Source organism: Scaptodrosophila lebanonensis, unplaced genomic scaffold (genome assembly GCF_003285725.1).
Source record: "Scaptodrosophila lebanonensis strain 11010-0011.00,11010-0021.00 unplaced genomic scaffold, SlebRS2 tig00000159-arrow-arrow-pilon, whole genome shotgun sequence".
NCBI classification, from domain to species: Eukaryota; Metazoa; Arthropoda; class Insecta; order Diptera; family Drosophilidae; genus Scaptodrosophila; species Scaptodrosophila lebanonensis.
In genome coordinates this window covers 738,518-744,730 of record NW_022060596.1, presented here as the reverse complement: position 1 = coordinate 744,730, position 6,213 = coordinate 738,518, and the positions used below count along the sequence as shown (strand labels likewise).

General features: G+C 51.2%; 1 long non-coding RNA gene across 1 annotated transcript; it reads left to right on the top strand.

Moving 5' to 3' along the window:
- Window positions 1-4,973: 4,973 nt before the first annotated feature.
- On the top strand, window positions 4,974-5,806 carry LOC115629586. The gene is made up of 4 exons (XR_003995933.1): window positions 4,974-5,092; window positions 5,153-5,230; window positions 5,291-5,446; window positions 5,528-5,806. It is a non-coding gene; the product is annotated as an uncharacterized LOC115629586 (long non-coding RNA).
- Window positions 5,807-6,213: the final 407 nt, after the last annotated feature.

Below are 6,213 nucleotides of genomic sequence, written 5' to 3'. Positions count from 1 at the left end.
TTCGTGTGGTCGCCCTGTACATATGTCCTGATGGCCGCTAACACTGTCTGGTTCACGCGTTCCGCCGCATTCGCCTGTGGGGCATAGTTCGCCGTGCGTACGTGGGTGATGCTCAGCCCCTGCAGGAACCCCGTAAATTGGTTGGCCACAAATTGCTTACCGTTGTCGGTATGGACGGTTTCTGGGACTCCAAATGCCGAAAACACCTCCTCCTGCAGAAACCGGACCACTGCCGCCGCTGTTGCTTTTGGCATCGCTCGCAACCACACGAATTTGGACAGATGGTCAAGAACAACCAGAATGGTGGTATTCCCTCTCCTGGACCTCGGATACGGCCCTAGAAAATCCAGATGCAGCCTCTGCATTGGTCGGAGCGATACGGTTTCGGCGCCCATTACCGGCCTCGCTAATTGCGTGCTGTGCTTTGTTGCTTTGCACGTTTCACAGCCGGCAACGTACCTCCTCACCTGTGCCACCATCCCGGGCCAGAAAAAAAACTGCCTGAGCCGTTCTATGGTCCTCTTCATGCCCCCATGCATAGCCGCGTCGCTCTCATGGGCCTGCTGTATAAGGGCTGCGGACACAGGACGCGGTACCCAGAGCTTCCAGGAAAATTCCTCTCGCTCGGGCCGCGTGAACTGCGCCCGCTTATACAACAGCCCATCCTCCACGCGTAAATCCGGAAATAGCTCCGCGTTCTCCCGCACTTGCTTCAGCCGCTCGGTATACTCCGCACCTTCGAACTCGGTTGTCTCGAAATCAAAAAAATCAACTTCCTCCAGTTCGAAAGGCCGTGAGAGGGTATCGGCTACAATATTTTCCTTGCCTTTCCGATGCTCAATATTAAAGTCGAACCTCTGCAGGGCCAACGACCACCGCGCTAATCGACCGTCCAACTCCTTCAATGACATCAGCCACCGCAGGCTGGCGTGATCAGTCACCACCTTAAACGGCATCAATTCAACGTACGGCCGGAATCTTTCGACCGCTTTTACTGCAGCCAGGCATTCCTTCTCGGTGACACTATAGCTCAGCTGAGCGCCCCGAAGCTTCGCTGAAAAAAAAGCTATCGGCCTTTCGGCCCCGTCTGCATCGAGTTGGAACAAAACCGCTCCTATGCCCGCTTGGCTCGCGTCACATTGGATCACGAACGGCTTCCGAAAGTCTGGATGCACCAACACTGGCGCGCAGGTGAGTGCCCCTTTCAACTCCTGAAATGCCGCAACCGCTTCGCCCGATAATTGGAACTTTCCTTTCCCTTTCAGGCAGTCCGTTAACGGCGCGGAAATCGTGGAAAAATTCCGAATGAAACGCCTATACCAGCCAGCGGTCCCCAAGAATCGGCGGAGCTGCTTTGCGCTGGTCGGCAAGGAAATCGCCCGAATCGCCTCGACCTTCTCTGGATCCGTCCGCAACGCACCATCGCCAACCACAAACCCCAGATACTTCAAGTACTTGTAGCAGAACTTGGATTTTTTTAAGGAAATCGTCAAATTGGCTACTTTCAAAGCACTTGCCACGTCCAGCAGCACCTTGCAATGATCCTCAAACGTTCTGGATATTATGAGAAGGTCGTCCAGGTACACGAATACATGGCTTCTCAAACGCTGGGGAATCACCTTATCCATCACCCGGCAAAGGCGCTGCGCCGCATTGCACAACCCGAACGGCATGGCCTTAAATTGATACAGTGGCCTTCCTGGTATCGTAAACGCGGTGTACTGCCGGCTTTCCTGATCCAGTTCGATCTGCCAAAAAGCATGCTTTAGATCCAGGCTGCTGATGTAAATGGTATCCTCCACTCGGCTCAAGATCGACTCAATGCTCTGGAGTGGGTAAGCATCCTTCACCGTGAGCTGATTTAGCTTTCTCGCGTCTAAGCACAACCGGTTCTTTCCAGGCTTCCTCACCAAAGTCACTCGGTTGCTCCATGGACTCTCACTTGGCTCGATAACCCCTAGCCGAAGCATCTCGTCGACTTCTGCAAACAATAGCGCCTGCACTGCCGGCGACACGGGATAAAAACGCTCTTTCACTGGCAGTGCCCCCTCCGTCAACTGAATGTGGTGCTGCTCCACTGGCGTCCTACCCAGACCGTGCTCCTCGAAGGATCTGAATTGGGCCACGACTCGCTGTAACTTCTCCTGTTGCCACGCCTCTAAATCGTGTGGCTCCGTTGGCGTACTCTTTCCTAAGCGCTCCTCCTCCAACTCAGCCACGTGCTGTCCTTCGTCCACAGCCGGGATCACATTCGGAGCCAAACCGAACCTGCGCCAAAAATCCACGCCCAGATAAAGCGGTTGGCACAACGACGGGCAAACGTGGAATACCATTTCCGACTCTGTTCCGTTATACCTAACGCGCGCCATCACGCTGCCAATAATGCAATGTGGCGCGCCGCCGGCTGTCCTTACCGCGGATTTGTTTTCGCGTACCACCAAACCTAGTTTTCGGACCGACTCTATGGCACCACTTCCCAGCAAGCTCACCGACGCCCCGGTATCCAACAGACCGGTAAATTCTCTGCCTTCAATCGCTACCGTAGCATATGGGCGGCTGTCGGAACGACATGCAGAATTCACCGCGGCACACACCGCCTGGCGTTTCTGTCGGCGTTCGCGGTGTCTCCTACGCGCCCGCAAGGATGTCTTCGACGCCCCTCTCGCATCCGGTTCGTGCTGGCTACCAAATATGCGGTTCCTGGCTACTTCATAGTCGCGCTGACGCTGCTCCAAGGGTTTCCGCTGCGACCATACTTTCTTCGGTGGGACTGCCTGGTTGACTTTATATATCTGTGAGTAAATATGACTAACGGTACTATCCTTATCGCTACTAATTCCTATCCTAACTACTGTATCATCGGAGGTACGCGTTTCACCGTCTACCGAGAGTGCGACTCCTCCGGCTGCGTCGGACTCCTCTCCGAGTTTCCCGGACGGCATTTCGGGCATCTTGGCAGCACCACGCCTGGCTGTCCGCATTTGAAACAAAACATATTGCGCACCGCCGACTCGCAATCGAAATATGTATGCCCTGGTTGTGCACAATTCCAACACTTGAGATTCGAGCGGCTCCCACCAGTTTCATGTGGCCTATATACCGCCTCCAAATGCTCCAGTTGGCCGCCTTGTGTACCTTCTGCTACCACGTCCAGCTCGTGTACTCGATGCTGCTCTCGCTGCTGCCCGTAGTTGGTACTGGCTGAGGGCCGCGCCCAACGCGTTGCCAGCATCTTTTCGGCGTCTTGGCACTCCTCTCTCAGCTTCTGCAGATTAGTTATATTCATCGGATAGATGACCCTAGACACGGTGTCTTTAATATTTGTCTTTATCACCTTAATAAGGTCATAATCCGAAAATGGACACACCAACCGAGAACGCAACACCAGCATCGCCTGAATATACTCTTCTATGCTCTCGCCATGCCGCTGCTTCCGCTCCCTCAGCTCCTGCTCTCGTTCAAACTCCGATCTTCGAGTCTGAAATTGCTGCTGCAGCCCATATCGGAGATTCGGCCAGTCCGGCACGCCCGAGGTACGTATGTACATCCAATACCAATCTTTCGCTCTCCCGTTCACCAGGCAGTGGAAGTCTCGCAACACGTCGGCCCAGGGCACCTGATACAAGGACTGCAAATGCTCCAATCGAAATATAAACTCTGCCACCGGCATTCCTTTGGTTTCGCCATCAAATACAAGGCCCCACTTTCTGATGTGGACGACGTCGGGCCGGGAGTCTCCCATCGTGGTTCGCCTTAATGGCCTGTGCACGTCAGGGCCCAAATCGCGCATCCACGGATCGGCTGAGAACTGCCGCTGCTCCACATGTGCCCGCTGTTCTGCCTCTAAAGTTCGGTTGTCGACGAACAGGTGAGTCGGTGCTGCAGCTGCTGGTCTACTACTTACAAAATCTCTTTCTTTCTCTGCCGGCTCGTACCCGCCTAAGGCTGGCCGCTGCATTTGCGCGTGAGCTCGCTCTGGCCTGCCCACCGGCGCCTGTGCTACAGACGGAGGCGCGCTATGCGTTCTCTCCTGCCTCAGCGCTGCCACTGCCTCATTAATCTCGCGCATGAACGACAGCATGCTGGCCTGCATCGTCTCTCGAATGGCCTCTACTTCTGACGACAACGATGCGCGATACGTCTCGTGGGCCTGTGCTAATGCCACGTTGATCGCTGACCGAATTTCGCTTGGCAGCGCAGACTCGGCTCTGCCACCCTGCTCTTCACCGCCATAGTCACGCGCGCGTGCGCCGGTTGTTGCTCCGGAACTGTTCGGAAATTCATCCCCGAATCCTCGGAACGCTGCCTCGTTTACACTCGGCGGCGATGCGTCATCATGGAGTGCTTCTGCTGGCTTGCCCGCCTCACTCAATCCTACGTGAGGAGGAGAGTCCAAGTGAACCAATGGCCTATTTCTAATAAACTCCTGACTCCGCCTGACCTTCCGGGTAACATTCGGGTCAAGATTCATTTCTCAGTACCTTGTTAATCCAAACCAAAAAAAAACCACTGCTAGTACTCGGATCCGTACCCGCCGATTATAATATCAAAAAAAACTATATCTATATTATAAACGAGCAAACTCCGAATAAATAAATAGATCGGTCCACTCGTATGTATGTGTTTTCTTAAATGATAAGCGGGGATAATATCCTTAGCTAAGTACCCGTTGGATTATTTAATCCAATCAAATGCTTATGTATATATATATAGGAATACCATCAAACACACAACCAAAAAAAAGAATAAATAAATAAGAATAAATAAATAAGAATAAATAAATAAGAATAAATAAATAAGAATAAATAAATGAGAATAAATAAATGAGAATAAATAAATGTATACCAAAAGACTTAACAAAAAAAATACTAAGTGAAAAAAATTACTCCAAAAAAAAACAAACTAACGATAAGTTGAACTTCAAATTCCCGCCCTATGCACAGACCTGCTAATCTGTGCCAAAATACCCTGTCGATACTTATTAATATCGATGGTTCAGCCCAGGAACAGCTGTGCTTGACCGGGACCATTCACAATGGACTCCCCGTCTATTGATAATTTATTTGCTGCTACGCAAATAAATAAATAAAAGGTAATTAATACACTAACTGACAATAGCATAAATCAAAACAATCTTTCTTTACTCTCACAGGCTCAACACTAGACATGTAAGGGTGAGATGAGGATCCTCAGTATGACGCTGCACCACGGCACGCAGTCACTGTAGAAGGTAAACAACCAAAACAAACACATATGTATCGCACGCTTTACACCACCCAATTTCTTCCAGGCGCCTACTAAAAACTCAAATCTTGCTCGGGCTATGGCGAATTGCTGCTCCTATGCTCTGATACGTAGGGCAACGATGCTCCTTCCGCTTGGGACAGGACATGGACCTACTACGCAACCATTCATAAGAACTACCAAACAACCACAAAAAAAAACGGTAACTAACACAAAAAAAACATAAGGCAACTATACTATTCTTTACTTAACACCTGACAGACATTACTCTCTATCTTTCCAGCCTCAGAGCACCCTGTAGGGCAACAATGAGTGGGCACCAAGACTCCTCACGGACCTGCTACACTCGCTCCTTCGCTGCGCCTATTCTGCTGGTTACCAACCTACACCGCGCTGTAAGAAAGATGCAACTGCGGCAACGATGGGCTGAGCCCTAGTGAAGCTCACCCACGGACCTGGCAGTTGCACCGTTTCCCGCCGGCTCAGGGGCCGCCAGCAGCTATTGCTGTTGAAATTTACATGTAAACCTAAATAAAGAATACAAATCAACACAAAAAACAAACAACAAGACTCTGGCTTTTAACTTCGCTTCGAACTGGGGCAACATTTGCTAAAATGTAGACCCAGGTGTATTTATATTGGGCGCCATCTTGTTATGTCCGCCTTTGCCAGTGCATCCCCTGTCGTTACGCCGGCTAGCCATCGGCTCAGGGTCAGATTCGACCGCGACAGGGGTGCGGCAGACCAACAATGAATTTATATTTTTTTATCAAACACACCTACTCATATTGTCGGCTGAGGGACGCCTGTGGAATTTGGGTGGAGTTGTGGCTACTTTGGTGTCATGTAGCCGCGTGGCCCTCCCTACCTTGAGCCGGTTTTGGCATTTTGTTGCCGGCTCCCTTCAACATGCTTGCTTTGGTTTCCCTTCTGCTCCGGGACTTTAGTCACCCCATCTCACCCCATAAA